This window comes from Salmo salar, chromosome 27 (assembly GCF_965601325.2).
Source record: "Salmo salar chromosome 27, fSalSal1, whole genome shotgun sequence".
Classification (NCBI taxonomy): Eukaryota; Metazoa; Chordata; class Actinopteri; order Salmoniformes; family Salmonidae; genus Salmo; species Salmo salar.
In genome coordinates, this window is record NC_138317.1 from 13,557,654 (window position 1) to 13,576,630 (window position 18,977).

Consider the following 18,977-nt stretch of genomic DNA (forward strand, 5'->3'; position numbering starts at 1 on the left):
GAGTAATTGTCTCTGGCCCCCTCCCAGTTAGGGGAATGATGAGCTCTACAGCAGAGTCTCACAACTCAATTGCTGGTTGAAAACTGTTTTCTGCCCCTCCCAAAAGATAGAATTTGTAGATTATTGGCCCTCTTTCTGGGACTCGCCCATAAACAGGACCAAGCCTGGCCTGTTGAGGAGTGACGGACTCCATCCTAGCTGGAGTGGTGCTCTCATCTTATCTATGAACATAGAAAGGGCTCTAACTCCCCTAGCTCCACAATGAAATAGGGTGCAGGCCAGGCAGCAGGCTGTTAGCCAGCCTGCCAGCTTAGTGGAGTCTGCCACTAGCACAGTCAGTGTAGTCAGCTCAGCTATCCCCATTGAGACCGTGGCTGTGCCTCGACCTAGGTTGGGCAAAACTAAACATGGTGGTGTTCGTTTTAGCAATCTCATTGGAATAAAGACCTCCTCCATTCCTGACATTATTGAAAGACATTGTGATACTTCACATCTCAAAATAGGGATACTTAATGTTAGATCCCTCACTTCAAAGGCAGTTATAGTCAATGAACTAATCACTGATCATAATCTTGATGTGATTGGCCTGACTGAAACATGGCTTAAGCCTGATGAATTGACTGTGTTAAATGAGGCCTCACCTCGTGGTTACACTAGTGACCATATCCCCCGTGCATCCCGCAAAGGCGGAGGTGTTGCTAACATTTACGATAGCAAATTTCAATTTACAAAAAAAAAACAAAGACGTTTTCGTCTTTTGAGCTTCTAGTCATGAAATCTATGCAGCCTACTCAATCACTTTTTAGAGCTAATGTTTACAGGCCTCCTGGGCCATATACAGCGTTCCTCACTGAGTTCCCTGAATTCCTATCGGACATTGTAGTCATAGCAGATAATATTCACATTTTTGGTGACTTTAATATTCACATGGAAAAGTCCACAGACCCACTCCAAAAGGCTTTCGGAGCCATCATCGACTCAGTGGGTTTTGTCCAACATGTCTCTGGACCTACTCACTGCCACAGTCATACTCTGGACCTAGTTTTGTCCTGTGGAATAAATGTTGTGGATATTAATGTTTTTCCCCATAATCCTGGACCACCATTTATTACGTTTGCAATCGCAACAAATAATCTGCTCAGACCCCAACCAAGGAGCATCAAAAGTCATGCTATAAATTCTCAGACAACCCAAAGATTCCTTGATGCCCTTCCAGACCCTCTGCCTACCCAAGGACGACAGAGGACAAATATCAGTTAACGACCTAACTGAGGAACTCAATTTAACCTTGCGCAATACCCTAGATTCGGTTGCACCCCTAAAAACTAAAAACATTTGTCATAAGAAACTAGCTCCCTGGTATACAGAAAATACATGAGCTCTGAAGCAAGCTTCCAGAAAATTAGAACGGAAATGGCACCACACCAAACTGGAAGTCTTCCGACTAGCTTGGAAAGACAGTACCGTGCAGTATCGAAGAGCCCTCACTGCTGCTCGATCATCCTATTTTTCCAACTTAATTGAGGAAAATAAGAACAATCCAAAATGTATTTTTGGTACTGTCACAAAGCTAACTAAAAAGCAGCATTCCCCAAGAGAGGATGGCTTTCACTTCAGCAGTAATAAAATAATGAACTTCTTTGAGGAAAAGATCATGATCATTAGTAAGCAAATTACGGACTTTAAATCTGCATATTCCTCCAAAGCTCCGTTATCCTGAGTCTGCACAACTCTGCCAGGACCTAGGATCAAGGGAGACACTAAAGTGTTTTAGTACTATATCTCTTGACACAATGATGAAAATAATCATGGCCTCTAAACCTTCGAGCTGCATACTGGACCCTATTCCAACTAAGCTACTGAAAGAGCTGCTTCCTGTGCTTGGCCCTCCTATGTTGAACATAATAAACGGCTCTCTATCCACCGGATGTGTACCAAACTCACTAAAAGTGGCAGTAATAAAGCATCTCTTGAAAAAGCCAAATCTTGACCCAGAAAATATAAAAAACTATCGGCCTATATCGAATCTTCCATTCCTCTCAAAAATTTTAGAAAAAGCTGTTGCACAGCAACTCACTGCGTCCCTAAAGACAAACAATGTATATGAAACGCTTCAGTCTGGTTTTAGACCCCATCATAGCACTGAGACTGCACTTGTGAAGGTGGTAAATTACATTTTAATGGCATCAGACATAGGCTCTGCATCTGTCCTCGTGCTCCTAGATCTTAGTGCTGCTTTTGATACCATCGATCACCACATTCTTTTGGAGAGATTGGAAACCCAAATTGGTCTACACGGACAAGTTCTGGCCTGGTTTAGATCTTATCTGTCGGAAAGATATCAGTTTGTCTCTGTGAATGGTTTGTCCTCTGACAAATCAACTGTAAATTTCGGTGTTCCTCAAGGTTCCATTTTAGGACCACTATTGTTTTCACTATATATTTTACCTCTTGGGGATGTCATTCGAAAACATAATGTTAAATTTCACTGCTATGCGGATGACACACAGCTGTACATTTCAAAAAAACATGGTGAAGCCCCAAAATTGCCCTTGCTAGAAGCCTGTGTTTCAGACATAAGGAAGTGGATGGCTGCAAACGTTCTACTTTTAAACTCAGACAAAACAGAGATGCTTGTTCTAGGTCCCAAGAAACAAAGAGATCTTCTGTTGAATCTGACAATTAATCTTGATGGTTGTACAGTCGTCTCAAATAAAACTGTGAAGGACCTTGGCGTTACTCTGGACCCTGATCTCTCTTTTGAAGAACATATCAAGACTGTTTCAAGGACAGCTTTTTTCCATCTACGTAACATTGCAAAAATCAGAAACTTTTTGTCCAAAAATGATGCAGAAAAATGTATCCATGCTTTTGTTACTTCTAGGTTGGACTACTGCAATGCTCTACTTTCCGGCTACCCGGATAAAGCACTAAATAAACTTCAGTTAGTGCTAAATACGGCTGCTAAAATCCTGACTAGAACCAAAAAATGTGATCATATTACTCCAGTGCTAGCCTCCCTACACTGGCTTCCTGTTAAGGCAAGGGCTGATTTCAAGGTTCTCCTGCTAACCTACAAAGCATTACATGGGTTGCTCCTACCTATCTTTCCGATTTGGTCCTGCCGTACATACCTACAAGTACGCTACGGTCACAAGACGCAGGCCTCCTAATTGTCCCTAGAATTTCTAAGCAAACAGCTGGAGGCAGGGCTTCTCCTATAGAGGTCCATTTTTATGGAATGGTCTGCCTACCCATGTGAGAGACGCAGACTCGGTCTCAACCTTTAAGTCTTTACTGAAGACTCATCTCTTCAGTAGGTTCTATGATTGAGTGTAGTCTGGCCCAGGAGTGTGAAGGTGAACGGAAAGGCTCTGGAGCAACGAACCGCCCTTGCTGTCTCTGCCTGGCCGGTTCCCCTCTCTCCACTGGGATTCTCTGCCTCTAACCCTATTACAGGGGCTGAGTCACTGGCTTACTGGTGTTCTTCCATGCCGTCCCTAGGAGGGGTGCGTCACTTGAGTGGGTTGAGTCACTGACGTGGTCTTCCTGTCTGGGTTGGCGCCCCCCCCTTGGGTTGTGCCATGGCGGAGATCTTTGTGGGCTATACTTGGCCTTGTCTCAGGATGGTAAGTTGGTGATTGAAGATATCCCTCTAGTGGTGTGGGGACTGTGCTTTGGCAAAGTGGGTGGGGTTATATCCTGCCTGTTTGGCCCAGTCCGGGGGTATCATCGGATGGGGCCACAGTGTTTCCTGACCCCTCCTGTCTCAGCCTCCAGCATTTATGCTGGAGTAGTTTATGTGTCGGGGTCTAGGGTCAGTCTGTTATATCTGGAGTATTTCTCCTGTCTTATCCGGTGTCCTGTGTGAATTTAAGTATGCTCTCTCTAATTCTCTCTTTCTCTCTTTCTTTCTTTCTCTCTCGGAGGACCTGAGCCCTAGGACCATGCTTCAGGATTACCTGGCATGATGACTCCTTGCTGTCCCCAGTCCACCTGGCTGTGCTGCTGCCCCAGTTTCAACTGTTCTGCCTGCGGCTATGGAACCATGACCTGTTCACTGGACGTGCTACCTGTCCCAGACCTGCTGTTTTCAACTCTCTAGAGACAGCAGGAGCGGTAGAGATACTCTCAATGATCGGCTATGAAAAGCCAACTGACATTTACTCTTGAGGTGCTGACTTGTTGCACCCTCGACAACGACTGTGATTATTATTATTAGACCATGCTGGTCATTTATGACCATTTGAACATCTTGGCCATATTCTGTTATAATCTCCACCCAGCACAGCCAGAAGAGGACTGGCCACCCCTCATAGCCTGGTTCCTCTCTCGGTTTCTTCCTAGGTTTTGGCCTTTCTAGGGAGATTTTCCTAGCCACCGTGCTTCTACACCTGCATTACTTGCTGTTTGGGGTTTTAGGCTGGGTTTCTGTACAGCACTTTGAGATATCAGCTGATGTAAGAAGGGCTATATAAATACATTTGATTTGAATTTGATATGGAATCATGTAGTAACCAAAAGAGTGTTAAACAAAACAAAATATATTTTTTATTTGACATTCTTTAAAGTAGCCACCCTTTGTCTTGATGACAGCTTTGCACACTCTTGGCATTCTCTCAACCAGCTTCATGAGGTAGTCACCTGGAATGCATTTCAATTAACAGGTGTGCCTTGTTAAAAGTTAAATAGTGGAATTTATTTTCAACTTAATGCGTTTGAGCCAAACAGTTGTGTTGTGACAAGGTAGGGTTGGTATACAGAAGATCGCCCTATTTGGTAAAAGACCAAGTCCATATTATGGCAAGAATAGCTCAAATAGGCAAAGAGAAACAACAGTCCATCATTACTTTAAGACATGAAGGTCAGTCAGTCAGCACACATAATCCAAAATGAACAAGGGCTACTTATATGCATGCAAAGATGTTTGAGTGTAATCATGTTTGCCATATTGGATTCAGAATCAAATTGATTTACACTAACAGTCTTTATAGGCATAAGTGTTGTACACAATTCTGAATAAGATAATCTGTGATGGCCCCTTGATTTAGGGCTCTATTTAATCACAGAAATTCATCGTTACAGCGTGAGTGAAATTTAAAGGCAATTCTCCCGCGTTAGCGGAGACTGCATTCACAGCTCAAATGGAAATGATCTTTACATTTATTTCTCACAAACTGTAACGCTTCAGCGATATAGCCATACAGATTGAATAGAGCCCTTAATTGCAAGACTAGGGGCTAATTGTACAAAATCCCCCCCCCCCCCCCCCTCTCCCCTCCAGCCAGGCTATATTGAGTTACGTGGGCAGGTGTGTCATATCTATCAATTGAAACACTTTGGCAGTAAAATATTTTTACACAACCATCCATTTCATATATGGGAGCCCTTGAAGAAATAGAAAAACATGGTTGTGTTTTGTTATACCTCGGGTAGGAGTTATCTCGATAATATTTTGGGGGACTTGCCACTAGCCTAACAGAGCCGAGCCCTTTCTTTGAACAAGTAGGGCATTCATTTCCTTTTTACTACTTTGGTACAGTAAAACCACTGGTACCAGTAAAACTGCTGAATTTCTGTACATTGGGTGATCAATGGGACCAGAAAGTGCATTGTGGTAACTTGGAAGAAAAAAAAACATTTTGGAACCCCTAGCCACTGTGGCCAGAGCCCTATACTACAAATCAGGTTTGAGGAGTTGGCAAGTGTTGGGTTGCGTCAATCGAATCTGGTATTATGATATAAACAAACCATGCAACTTAGTTTTGCAATGGTTATTTAATTCATCTTTAAGTAAATAGAATGATAAAGTGGTTGCTGACTCTTGGTAAATATGGTAAATATGATGTTCGTACATACGGGCTCACTGCACCACCTCGCAGGGTATACAGAGAACTCACTGTTTAAGCACAAAGTTCTTCTTTAATACTCTGACAGAGATAGGCCCGCTCTGAGCGGGAACATCAGAGTAGAGGCTGAGCGTGGTTTAGACTTACTCAGCCTATCGCAGGCGCACAGGCTGGTCCAAACCTCCTGGCGCATCACATGTTGCCAGGCGTTGGATCTTATCTTCTTAGTGTATACTCAAGAGTCAGCAACCACTCAATTTCCAGTGATTTACTTATAGTTGTTTCTCCACTCTCTGTTCCTCACATGCTCCCCTTGTGATGGGTTTCACAACCGCCTATCACTAAGTCAGCTGCCTACACCTTGTTACACAATGTTCTCTTTGTCTACCCATTATGCTGTCCTGTTTAAGTTCTGATATATTATAAACCATAATTATAGTTGCACATTCAATATCTGCAGAAGCATAAAACCGAAAAATAACCCCACACAAGGTAACTTTGGTCAACTCGGGATAACAAAAGTGGCTCATCATTTAGCCAGTTAAATTTCTATGGCAATGAATCCCTGCTCTGGGCAGGCTAACGACACTTACCCTGAATGAAGTGTGAGCCACGAGTTGAGGACCAATGAAATCAAATACCTCCCTCTCGCAAAGATTGTGTCATCACCCCCTTCATTTGAGGAAGTCGACTCATTAAATACAAAATGTTTTTTTGTGTGTGTAAAAAAATTGTAATGTTAAAATATCTATGACATTACACAGTAATGACAGCATTTGCTTTCCAAACTGTAGCCTACATTTTTTGCACGATTGTATTTTTACATTTGTGAAAGACAAATTGGCAGCTGTTTCCCAACCATAGACAGACATGTATGGGCTAATCCGTAGATGGCAGTTCAAATCCAGACTGGCAGCCATTTGAGTTTGGGACTAGGCTATAAGTGTCACAAAAAATGTCGTACTGGAGAGAAGAGGACCAAGGCGCTGCGGGAATGTGAATACTCATGGTTTTAATTTTAAAAAAAGGAGTAAAGTATTCACTGACAAAACAATAAAGATGACAACAGCAACAGTTTTACAGGCTCTACAAACACAGTGCAAAAACAACTACCCACAACCCCAAAGAAAAACACACACACCTATATAGGACTTCCAATCAAAGGCAACTCAACACACCTGCCTTCAATTGGAAGTCCCAATCACCAACAAACATTCACACACACAAAACTGCCACGTCCTGACCACAAAACTAATACAATAGCTCCATCTGCTGGTCAGGACGTGACAATAAGGTTCTATCTGCATTTTTGTCAAAATGTAGTTATTGACAGGCTTGTTCTGTTCAATGTTCTCTATCGATTTAGTACTCTAAATACCCCAATTCATGTTCTTAAATTCAAAAGAATACAATATAAAAATTACTGACACCATTCAAACCAATGAGGGTTCGGAAACTTAAAGCCAATTATCTCAGAATCCGATTTTTGCAGATAGAACCTTATAGTCCCAAACTCTTGCATTTCTAGCATAGTGAAATTGCCAGGGTTAGAGGTTCCAAAAGCATATCCGCGATTCCGCGGGAAGTAGGGGTGCTGCAGCACCTGAAAAATCTGAATTAAAAACATATATTTATAAAAAATATATATATTTTATCTTAATTTTTTTCCCTCACAAAATGATGATATAAACATCTGTAGAGCGGGCAAAATTGTTTTCAGCATATCCACCTTGGCAAAAAAGTTAGTTATATAATTAAGAGCAGTATCTTGCAGGATTCAATAGTTGGAATTGTAAGAGTTCTTTCCCTGTCAGTTTCTGTGCAATTGTCATTCTAATGGAATCCAGAAAGAACAAAACCCTTTTTTACGATGTACGTAACGTTAGCTTTCTACCAGCGAAGCAATTTTCATAGCTACTTCTTTAGCTAGCCAGCACAAGGTTAGCTAGCTAGATCACGTTAACACATGTTATCAAGACATTACATTTTACATTTACATTTTAGTCATTTAGCAGACGCTCTTATCCAGAGCGATTTACAGTAGTAGATTAACCCTGCAACTACGACAAGTAGCTACAAAGTGTGTGTCACTAAATGTATTAATTATTTCCGTATCCTTCCATGCCAAAGACTCAGCTACATGGACCTCACATAACAAGCATTCATAATTTCGCTACATCGTTGGTTTTATAAGCTTGCTAGCTAGATCTATACCAAAGAGTCAAATGTAGACATAGAAAAGAAAGAAAAGCTGGGTTTGAAAAACTCAGACCATCACATTGGTCTTCTGTCAGAGCGAGCACCGCGCGCAAACGAGAGAAAAGAAATTAAAACATCATCCATTAGCTAGCTATTAGCTAACGTCACTTAGTAATCAACGGCTGACACATGACCACACCCCACCAGTTTGGAGTTGTGGATACACTACTAGCTAGCTTCCTGTAATACACATGGGCAGACAAACCTAAATTAGCTAATGTTAGCCTAGCTTAGAAAGTTATCTAGCTAGCACAAGCTCTCTTATGTTAGCTAGCTACTTACTAGCTAAAGTTAGCAATAAATAAATAAGAAATAAAACCTTACAAGTTAGCTAGCATAGTTTACGTTAGCTAGTAACACATTGTCAAATGAGATAGCAAACCATCTGTCACATATGATCCAACAAATGCGCAGACAAAATATGTTATCAAAAAACAGTTGTTACAATAATGCACATTTCTCCATCATAGGTTTGACTGCCAAATGCAGCTGATTTTTGGCCATCGCATTGAGCTAGCTAGAACACGTTAATGGTTAATCATCTATATTCTTCTTGTGCCTCGTGGCTGATTCATATTATCTCAAAACATAAAGCTATGTACATCTCAGCATATTGCATTCAATAATTGCACTTGTGTGGGCTAATTACAACCATTTCATGACATATACCATCTAACTGTTGGATCATGATTATGAAAGGGATTTATGACCGCAACGTTAGCAACTAAATATTTTTTAAACCTCTCGCTTTGGTTGTAATTCGTCAATAAGCATGCAATACATGCATCATTTCTGTTTAACCTCAATTAGCTACAATCTTTAGTTGAATTCATATAATTTTGTGGTAAGCCATTTTGGATACAAGAAACATGCACAGATTCACATGCACAGATTCGTAATCGTATTCAATCTGTAGTGTTACTGAGCAGTTAATGGTATGTGGTTTGTGTTGAATACCTAATTTCAGGACCCAAGCAGTACCCCCATTGAGAAGACAAGTGGATTTACGTTGCTGGCTGAAGATGAGCCCTGAATTACAGAAAATATTAAATGCAAGCAGAAAGTAAAAAAAATGACTCATCAGTAAAAAGGTCCTCAATAAGCATTCCAAATTGCCCTAGAGGATCCAAAACATTACATTTCAGTACATTTTGAAGATTGTTCCACTAATAAGGTGCAAAAAAGCTGATTTACCTAAGTTAGAGAGCAAAGGGTATGGTAACTCGTATGTCTAAAGTTTAGTAATGTTAGGTACAGTGGAACTTTTTGTAAAAGTATCAACCTACATGAGGGCCAACCAACTTTCTGGTCGAGAATGCAGTAATGAGTGCTAAAACTGTCACCTGTAATAAAGTGCATCTAACTGCTTTAATGAAGTAGCAGCTGCGTTCATATAGATGTTGCCATAGTCTAGGACCAATAGGAACGTTGACTGAATAATGTTTACTATTTACCGAGGCAGGACCTATTTCTATCAAAGAATCACATTTTTATTCTCTGCTTCTTAACTAACCCAATAGGCTTTTTAAAAGACAGCTTTTCATCTATCCAGATATTTGTAAGCAGGGACATGATCAATATGGATACCATCCAAAGTACATATGCTTAAATCAGACTTTATGCGCTCTCGATAACATATACTTAGTTTACAAGGGGCTCCTGAGTGGCGCAGCAGTCTAAGGCACTGCATGTCAGCGCTAAAGGCATCACTACAAACCATGGTTCAATTCCAGGCTGTATCACAACTGGCCGTGATGGGAGTCATAAGGGCGGCCGGGTTAGGGTTTGGCCATCATTGTAAATAAGAATTTGTTCTTAACTGACTTGCCTAGTTAAATAAAATAAACCTGCATTCAATACTAATTTCAAGTCAAGTTTTTCTGTAAAGCAATGAAAGACTAGTTGAAGCCTGGTCAACCGTGGAGGCAATAGCATACAATAGTTTCATCGGTATACAAGTGCAGGTTTCAATTTTACAGACAAGTCGATATTGTTAATGTAAAAAGTACAGGACTCAAAACCCCTGCGGCACACCTCTCATAATATCCCGGAAACCTGATTTAACACCATCTGCAGATATACATAGTTCTGTCAAGTAATTTTTAAACCAGTTACATGCAGCTTGGTCTAGGCCAATTGAGGGAAGCCTCTAAATTAGCGGTGAATGATCAACAGTATCGAAAGCCTTTGACAGGTCAATGAAGAGGGCAGCACAATGTTACCTTTTATCCATACAATGAACCGCATTTATAACTATGGATGCAGCAAAGACAGTGCTATGACCTGGTCTAAAACCCAACTGATGTGCATTTAGAATACATTTCAAAGATATAGAGCAAAGCTGAGAATTAAATCAAGGAATCTAATATTTTAGCTAGGCAAGAGGGTTTAGAAATAGGGCAATAATTATTTAGCTCACAAGGGTCAGCACCTTTGAAGGGGGGTTACATGGGCCGCCTTCCAAACCTTGGGGATAGTACCAAATATGATCGTCAGGTAAAAATGAGTTAATGATTCAGCAAATCGGGAGGCAGAGAGCTGCAGCAAAAATGGATCAAGCATATCAGCCCCAGTGGATTTATTTATTTATTTATTTTTTAACATCAATCTTAAGGCATCTAGCACATCAGATAGTAAATTGCTGAAATGAAAACAAAGATTCACCAGATAACTCAAGGTGAGACCCAGATGCAGACACAGGAGGCAGATGGTTGAAGTCTTAGATGTTTAATAATCCAAAAAGGAGTAGGCAAGAGAATGGTCGTGGACAGGCTAAAGGTCAAAACAAGATCAGAGTCCAGGAGGTACAGAGTGGCAGGCAGGCTCGAGATCAAGGCAGGCAGAATGGTCAGGCAGGCGAGAACAGAGTCCAGAAACAGGCAAGGGTCAAAACCAGGAGGACTGGAAAAAGGAGAAATGGCAAAAGCAGGCAAACGGGGAAAACCCACTGGTTGACTTGGCCATACAAGACAAACTGGCACAGAGAGATAGGAAACACAGGGATAAATACACTGGGGAAAACAAGCAACACCTGGAGGGGGTGGAGACAATAACAAGGACAGGTGAAACAGATCAGGGTGTGACACCATAAGTTGAACGGTAACCGTTGTGTCAGCTAGAGTCTGGCAGAGGGAATTAAACCACCGTTTCGCTCAAAGTCTGCCGAGATAAAATTATGAATAAAAGCTTCACTTATCCCCTTCTAATCAGTTATTATGCCAGAGTCAGACAGAACTCGCTTAGGCAGGGAAGAAGAGACATTTTTGCACTTCAGTGCATTTACTGTTTTCCCAAACTTAGAAGGATCACCAGCAATCAGAGATAGAGCTTAAAAAGTAGCTTGATTTAGCTTTCTTAATCAAGATAGTATATCAAAGACGAGACGTGTAAATTTGGTGTCCGAAGGTCATTCATTTAACATAAAAAGATAAATATGTATAAATGTAATATTAAATCACTCAACTCTTACCCTTCTTTTGACCCAGAGATATTTGTGTTGCAAACTATTAAATTAAGGAAGTTATTGAGCTCTAAAGTGTCAAAATGTCCTTCAGTGTAACTGTCCGGGATAAAATTCTAATGCCAAAATGTTTTTAAAATGTAGAAATTCATACTAAAAATATAAATGAACACCCATGGCATAATTGTGTTAGTGTTTGCAACAATATATAGAATAATGGGTGACATACAGTATCTAAAAAATATTTAAAAACTTTTATCTGGACTTTTGCACTTCATCAATGTCATTCAGTATAACAAAGGTAAAAAGCCATTTTAAAGCATATTACATGATGGTAATCATGTGACAGTGTGTGGCGTCACAAAAAAGACCCATTGAAAACCCTCTATCAATGTGATGTGAGTAAATCTCTCTGAAATATTTGATTTCACATTTTCCTCCTCTAGTAACCTTTGTAACAAAAACGCATATCCTTCAGTACAACACAGAAAACATACTTTTAATGTTATTATTTTATAGAAAGCTATATTAAATATGAAAAGTAAGGATAATCTTTTATAGGTCAAGGTCATTACTTTATATAGGTGGCCAAGAAACTGCCTGTTAAATATGTTTATGAATGAAATATGTCCTTCAGTATCACGCTTTTGTCCTTCAGCACAACAAGTTTCATGTTATACCACAATGTCACCCGTTATGCTGAATGACAGTAGCTTTGTTATCCCATGTTTTCACAAGTTTACAACATTTAATCATGCAATTCATATTTACTTGTTGTATGAATACTGAATATTATAATTTTAAACTATTTTATGTCATTTTAAGGTATTTCAAGGCACATTATCTTATACTGTAGATGCTGTTGTCTAATGAGGATAGGGCTGCACGACACAGACAAATGATTAACGCAGATCCAGTTGCTAGGGAGGAAAGACTAGCCAGAAGAAAAGCAAGGTGTGTTTTTTCATGGTTTCATGCTACTGTCAGCAACAGAAGAGAATATCATAGGATATAAAGCTGAGTGGCTAACACTTAACATTAAGTTGCACGATTACACTGTAGTTAGTGTTTTATTTCACTGTAGTATAACTGATGGATTATATTAGTTAAATCAGAGGAGGCGCCGTGAAAAAATCTAACAAATGAATGTGGTGATGAACTTAACTTCAGTATCCACTGAAGGAAACTCTTTTGAGCAGCCCCCTGAACAACTTGTACAAGTACAACATTAATCCTACATGAATTAAATTGTACCTCATGTGTCAGTTAAACTATGTTGCATAGTAAAACCTATGTTATTTATGTGTGTGGCGTATGGGTCACTTCTCTCTCTTTCTCTAGTATGGAAGCGATCTAAGTTCAGCCAGCCTGCACATTTTAAACATCTTATCCAGTTTTTTAGTTTTTGTTTTATAACTTAAAAAACAGCTAAAAGAAAAATACTATTGCTGCTACTAATAATAGTTCATAGGATTGTTATTGCTGACAGTGTCACGTCCTGACCAGTAAAGGGGGTTATTTGTTATTATAGTTTGGTCAGGGCGTGGCAGGGGGTGTTTGTTTTATGTGTTTCGTTTTTTTTTGTTTATGTTCTATGTTAGTATATTTCTATGTTTATTCTAGTGTGTCTATTTCTATGTTTAAGTTTCTTGGGTTGACCTTCAATTGGAGGCAGCTGTTCCTCGTTGCCTCTAATTGAAGGTCCTATTTAGTAGGGATGTTTTTTTCCTGTGTTTTGTGGGTGGTTGTTTCCTGTTTTGTGTATGTTGTACCTGACGGGACTGTTTACGGTCGTTTTGTTGTTTTGTTGCCTTAGAGTTAAAATAAAGTGAATATGAGCACTTCACACGCCGCGTCTTGGTCCCATTAGACGACCCGCGTTACAGAAGGAATCAGAATTAATCAATATTTATGGGCTGTAGTGATGTCATTCAGGGTAACAAAATATTGTCATACAATATAACACCAGTATTTTATATTAAAATACCTTACTTTTTTGTTGACTCGGAGAGACAAAAACAAATCTCAAAGAATAAAATGAAAGATATTTTCATAGATGTTTGCATTTTTTTCAGTGTAAGGCAGGAAGTTTTTGTAAAAAACCTTCAACATATTTTGAGTTGTACCCGTGACACATCAAATATGTGGTATTCAAATTAAAATTTACTTTTTTTCTGGGTAGTTATATTTATGCCAGTCTAAGCATGGATATACAGTCGTGGCCAGAAGTTTTGAGAATGACACAAATATACATTTCCACAAAGTTTGCTGCTTCAGTGTCTTTAGATATTTTTGTCAGATGTTACTATGGAATACTGAAGTATAATTACAAGCATTTCATAAGTGTCAAAGGCTTTTATTGACAATTACATGAAGTTGATGCAAAGAGTCAATATTTGCGGTGTTGACCCTTCTTTTTCAAGACCTCTGCAATCCACCCTGGCATGTTGTCAATTAACTTCTGGGCCACATCCTGACTGATGGCACCCCGTTCTTGCATAATCAATGCTTGGAGTTTGTCAGAATTTGTGGGTTTTTGTTTGTCCACCCGCCTCTTGAGGATTGATCACAAGTTCTCAATGGGATTAAGGTCTGGGTAGTTTCCTGGCCATGGACCCAAAACATCAATGTTTTGTTCCCCGAGCCACTTAGTTATCACTTTTGCCTTATGGCAAGGTGCTTCATCATGCTGGAAAAGGCATTGTTCGTCACCAAACTGTTCCTGGATGGTTGGGAGTAGTTGCTCTCGGAGGATGTGTTGGTACCATTCTTTATTAATGGCTGTGTTCTTAGGCAAAATTGTGAGTGAGCCCACTCCCTTGTCTAGGAAGCAACCATACACATGAATGGTCTCAGGATGCTTTACTGTTGGCATGACACAGGACTGATGGTAGCGTTCACCTTGTCTTCTCCGGACAAGCTTTTTTCCGGATGCCCCAAACAATCGGAAAGGGGATTCATCAGAGAAAATGACTTTACCCCAGTCCTCAGCAGTCCAATCCCTGTACCTTTTGCAGAATATCAGTCTGTCCCTGATCTTTTTCCTGGAGGAAGTGGCTTCTTTGCTGCCCTTCTTGACACCAGGACATCCTCCAAAAGTCTTCGCCTCACTGTGCGTGCAGATGCACTCACACCTGCCTGCTGCCATTCCTGAGCAAGCTCTGTACTGGTGGTGCCCCGATCCCGCAGCTGAATCAACTTTAGGAGACGGTCCTGGCACTTGCTGGACTTTCTTGGGCGCCCTGAAGCCTTCTTCACAACAATTGAACCGCTCTCCTTGAAGTTCTTGGATCCGATAAATGGTTGATTTAGGTGCAATCTTACTGGCAGCAATATCCTTGCCTGTGAAGAGATTTTTGTGCAAAGCAATGATGACGGCATGTGTTTCCTTGCAGGTAAGCATGCTTGACAGAGGAAGAACAATGATTACAAGCAACACCCTCCGTTTGAAGTCTGTTATTCGAACTCAATCAGCATGACAGAGTGATCTCCAGCCTTGTCCTCGTCAACACTCATACCTGTGTAAACGAGAGAATCACTGACATGATGTCAGCTGGTCCTTTTGTGGCAGGGCTGAAATGCAGTTTAAATGTTTTTTGGAGATTCAGTTCATTTGCATGGCAAAGAGGGACTTTGCAATTAATTTCAATTCATCTGATCACTCTTCATAACATTCTGGAGTATATGCAAATTGCCATCATACAAACAGAGGCAGCAGACTTTGTGAAAATTAATATTTGTGTCATTCTGTACAGTTGAAGTTGGAAGTTTACATACACCTTAGCCAAATACATTTGAACTCAGTTTTTCCCAATTACTGACATTTAATCCTAGTACAAATTCCCTGTTTTAGGTCAGTTAGGATCACCACATTATTTTAAGAATGTGAAATGTCAGAATAATAGTAGAGAGAATTATTTATTTTTGCTTATTTCTTTCATCACATTCCCATTGGGTCTGAAGTTTACATACACTCAATTAGTATTTGGTAGCATTGCCTTTAAATTGTTTAACTTGGGTCAAACGTTTCGGGTAGCCTTCCACAAGCTTCCCACAATAAGTTGGGTGAATTTTGGCCCATTCCTCCTGACAGAGCTGGTGTTTCTGAGTCAGGTTTATAGGCCTCCTTGCTCGCACACGCTTTTTCAGTTCTGCCCACACATTTTCTATGGGATTGAGGTCAGGGCTTTGTGATGGCCACTCCAATACCTTGACTTTGTTGTCCATTTTGCCACAACTTTGGAAATATGCTTGGGGTCATTGTCCATTTGGAAGACAAATTTGCGACCAAGCTTTAACTTCCTGACTGATGTCTTGAGATGTTGCTTCAATATATTCACATCATTTTCCTCCATCATGATGCCATCTATTTTGTGAAGTGCACCAGTCCCTGCTGCAGCAAAGCACCCCCACAACATGATGCTGCCACCCCCGTGCTTCACGGTTAGGATGGTGTTCTTCGGCTTGCAAGCCTCCCCCTTTTTCCTCCAAACATAACAATGGTCATTATAGCCAAAGAGTTCTATTTTTGTTTCATCAGACCAGAGGACATTTTTCCAAAAAGTACGATCTTTGTCCCCATGTGCAGTTGCAAACCGTAGTCTGGCGGTTTTGGAGCAGTGGCTTCTTCCTTGCTGAGTGGCCTTTCAGGTTATGTCGATATAGGACTTGTTTTACTGTGGACATAGATACTTTTGTACCTGTTTACTCCAGCATCTTCACAAGGTCCTTTGCTGTTGTTCTGGGATTGATTTGCACTTTTCGCACCAAAGTACGTACATCTCTAGGAGACAGAATGTGTCTCCTTCCTGAGCGGTATGACAGCTGCATGGTCCCATGGTGTTTATAGTTGCGTACTATTGTTTGTACAGATGAACGTGGTACCTTCAGGCGTTTGGAAATTGCTCCCAATGATGAACCAGACTTGTGGAGGTCTACAATTTTCTTTCTGAGGTCTTAGCTGATTTCTTTTGATTTTCCCATGATGTCAAGCAAAGAGCCACTGAGTTTGCAGGTAGGCCGTGAAATACATCCACAGGTACACCTCCAATTGACTCAAATGATGTCAATTAGCCTATCAGAAGCTTCTAAAGCCATGACATCATTTTCTGGAATTTTCCAAGCTGTTTAAAGGCACAGTCAACTTAGTGTATGTAAACTTCTGACCCACTGGAATTGTGATACAGTGAATTATAAGTGAAATAATCTGTCTGTAAACAATTGTTCAAAAAATTACTTGTGTCATGCACAAAATAGATGTCCCAACCAACTTGCCAAAACTATAGTTTGTTAACAACAAATTTGTGGAGTGGTGAAAAACGAGTTTTAATGACCCCAACCTAAGTGTATGTAAACTTCCGATTTCATCTGTATAACCTTGTGATCACGAAAAATGGGCATAAAATTATTATTATTTTAAAACACTTAATGTTATTCTGAATGACATTTTACTAGGGTACATTCATATGAATTAGATCATATGCAAATACTCCACTAGACAAGTATTTATAGGGATTATTAGTATGAATTAAATCAATCAATGCCGGGGATATTTCAAGCAAGTATTTTTATTTTCCATAAGTATTATCAGATTAACTGTTTTGTACAGATAATTATCAGATTCAAGTTACAAATGCTGGTAAACACTCAAATACATTTAGTTGAAATGTTTTCACAAAAGTAGTGCACCGGGCCTTTACTAGTCCTGTATTAGTGGACTGATATAGATGTCTTCAGCGCAGTCGTTATTTTTCAGTTCGTTCATACAATGTTTCAATATTCTCATAAACACCTTGTTGATGCAATGCTTCAATATACGCAGAATGTTTCCCTTACCTGGCGAATAATGCAGACGGGCAAATACAAAAATGAGCTGGGCGCACACATGATAAGGAACATCTCTGAATGCAGAGCAACCATTTTGGTGGGAATAGCACGAGACAATGACACTGTCATGGTACACTGTATGCGACTTCATATAGCCTGTAGCACGGGGTCTGCAACCTTTTTCATATGAGCAACAATTTAAAATCGTTCCTACAATTTCTAAAGATCTGCGTGCCAGTTGTGGTTTTCATATAAACATTGTAGGCTATCTCAACTGTGCCCACAAAATGTCTAACTGCCCACAAACTGAATAGCTTAATTCTAGCTGGCTACGAGACAGAGGCTGTCCATTCATCCACACCCCACGGAGCTCCCTGATGCCTATCGTCACCTGTAAGGAGCCGTGCTGAATCATGGGCGCCGCCTTAATGTGTACATTCTTCTTCATTCCTTTGTCGAGTTTGTTTGTCTTTATGCGTCCTTGTCGATTGTAGGCCAAACTAAATGATTTTTGATGTATGCCTTTTATTTCAATGCATGTGTAGGATTTATCTGACATAGTTTGCATTCGCAGTCAGCTGTTTTACGCTCTGGTTACTTTCACATTGATGTCGGTATTTGAAGTCGTCCTTGATACCGTGTATTATGCATCTATTTCATGTTGCACTGTATGCACTGTAGTGATGGGTCGTTCGCGAACGAGTCGGCTTTAAGAGTCGGGTCTTTAAGGTGAACGTTGGGAGCCGGCTCGCATATTAGAAGAGCCGAATCTATTTATATATATATTTTAAATTAAGATTTGAATAATCAAAAGATTTAAATGAATATAATTAACTAATTCAAAGAACGAAAAAAGAAATAATATAATATAGGCCTAAATGCTCAAGCGCACACACATTCGTTCTGAAAGATCTGCAGATCCTCTGAGCTGGTGGAAGAGCAAGGCCTCTGTCTACCCACGGCTTGCTAAAGTCATGACAGGGAGGCTGCACAGTGGCCACATCCGTTCCCTCTGAGAGGGTCTTCTCGAAAACGGGACAAATAATTACTGCGAGAAGAAACCGCATCAGCAACTCGAAAGTGAGGCAGCTTGCATTTCTGAACGCAAATCTCTCATAAAAGCATAATTTGGTCAGCATTGCTGTGAGATGCTGGTTATAACATGGCAATGAAGAACAGAGAGAAAAGAGGGACCAGTTTAATGTTTTAAGTGGGATGCTGCAGTTTTGCACATTGTTATTTATTTTTCTTTGATATGGTGCAATATTCTATTATGCTGTTCAGATTGTATTCGTTTTGAATGGTTAGATTTATATGCACTTTGTTTATATACATTAAAAAGTTATACTTTAGATGCAAATGTTTAATAGCATTCTTTTTCATAACAAACCAATGCATTTTTAAGGTAGAGTATGATTTAATTTAGTTAGAATTGTTTTAACACCAATCTTAGTCAAACTATCGCAAACTGTTTAACTTGAAAACATACAAAACATATTTTTTTTAAAGAGCCGTTTTGGAGCCAAAAGAGACGGCTCTTTGTGGTGAGCGGAGCCGAACGAGCCGAACGAGCCGGCTCTCTG